Raw genomic sequence first — 1,353 nt, 5'->3', positions numbered from 1 at the left:
CCTGTACCAATTTAAATTTTCACCAAGAATATGCATGGATTTATTCGATTCCACATCTCTCCACATTTATCCTCCATCTCTTCGACAATAGGCTTTGTGACAGATATAGGGTAATGTTTCATTGTAATTTTCATTTGCACTTCCTTGATCATTGCAAATATTAAATAGTTTTCATGTGGTACATCTTATGGTTTTCATGTGTTTGGCCATTGTATGTGTTCTTTAAAAACTGTCCATTCCAGACAAAATACTTAAAATCAAGTTATGTATTTTCTTGTTATTAGTCTGAGTTTCTTATTTATTTTTATATCAGTGTCTTATGTATTGTGTAACTAACAAACATTTTTCCCATTGTGTATATGCTGTCTTCAGTCTGTTGATTGTTTGTTGCCCTTGGGCGTTCAACGAAGTGTTATTCACAACAGTAAAGATATGGGACAAACACGAGTGTCTGTGTTCACACGAATGAGTAAAGACGTAGCATCCTGCTCAGTTATTTAAAAAGTAAGTTCTGTAATCAGGAAAAAGCATGCCAAAGCAGGAGGACGTTGGGTTAATCAATAATCAACCAGATCAGGCTCTGAAATTCAAGCAACACATGATACTCCTTACACGTGGAATCTTTAACAGAAATGCTCACAGCAGTACATAATACAGTGGTGTTGACGAGGTTTCAGTGGTGGAGTGAGTTAAGTTTGGGAGCGATAGTGCTCTTGAATTTATTTCTCTTGAGTTACTAAAACTGTAAAGTTTTAGTAACACAAGAGAAATAAATTCAAGAGCTCTATTGGAAAACAGGGTGACTGTAAACCCTAATGATATGTTATATCCTTGAAAATTACTCAAATGCAAATATTAAGTGCTCCTATTTCAAAAGGGAAGCATTTTATGAGGTGCTGAATATGTTAGCTAGCCTTGTTGAGTCTATCTATCTATCTATCTATCTATCTATCTATCTTCTATCTACTTTGCATATTAAATATATACAATATTTGCAAAGTAAAATAAAATACATAAATTTTATTTTAAGAAAAGTGAAGAGCTTTGCCTTGAGGTTCTCTTTTCCTAATCTGCACTTTTTCATTGCATTAACTATAATATTTAAATAATCAGTGACTCACAAATTTACAGATTCAGCCTCAATGTGGCCAACAATACTGAGAAATACATTCAATTACCAACAAGATAGTTCATGCAATTTTTAAATTTATCTTTAAATCTTAACTAATTATTTTAATTCTCTTAGTTTCTTGCTAGTAAACTGCATCTATTCTGACATATGAAATCCATTAAACTTCATGACTTTACACCTCTTCTTTGTTATTGATATTTTATTTTCAGTCTCAATTCATC

The 1,353-nt window shown here is 32.2% G+C and overlaps 1 protein-coding gene across 1 annotated transcript in view; it reads right to left on the bottom strand.

Moving 5' to 3' along the window:
* The window catches only part of LOC101580685 (caspase-1-like), a 31,670-nt gene that overhangs the window by 12,597 nt on the left and 17,720 nt on the right, over window positions 1-1,353 (bottom strand). The window lies entirely within an intron of this gene.

Source organism: Octodon degus, unplaced genomic scaffold (genome assembly GCF_000260255.1).
Source record: "Octodon degus isolate 3935 unplaced genomic scaffold, OctDeg1.0 scaffold00012, whole genome shotgun sequence".
In the NCBI taxonomy this organism is placed as follows: Eukaryota; Metazoa; Chordata; class Mammalia; order Rodentia; family Octodontidae; genus Octodon; species Octodon degus.
Note: the sequence above shows the minus strand (reverse complement) of the source record. Positions and strands in the feature narration are given on the sequence as shown.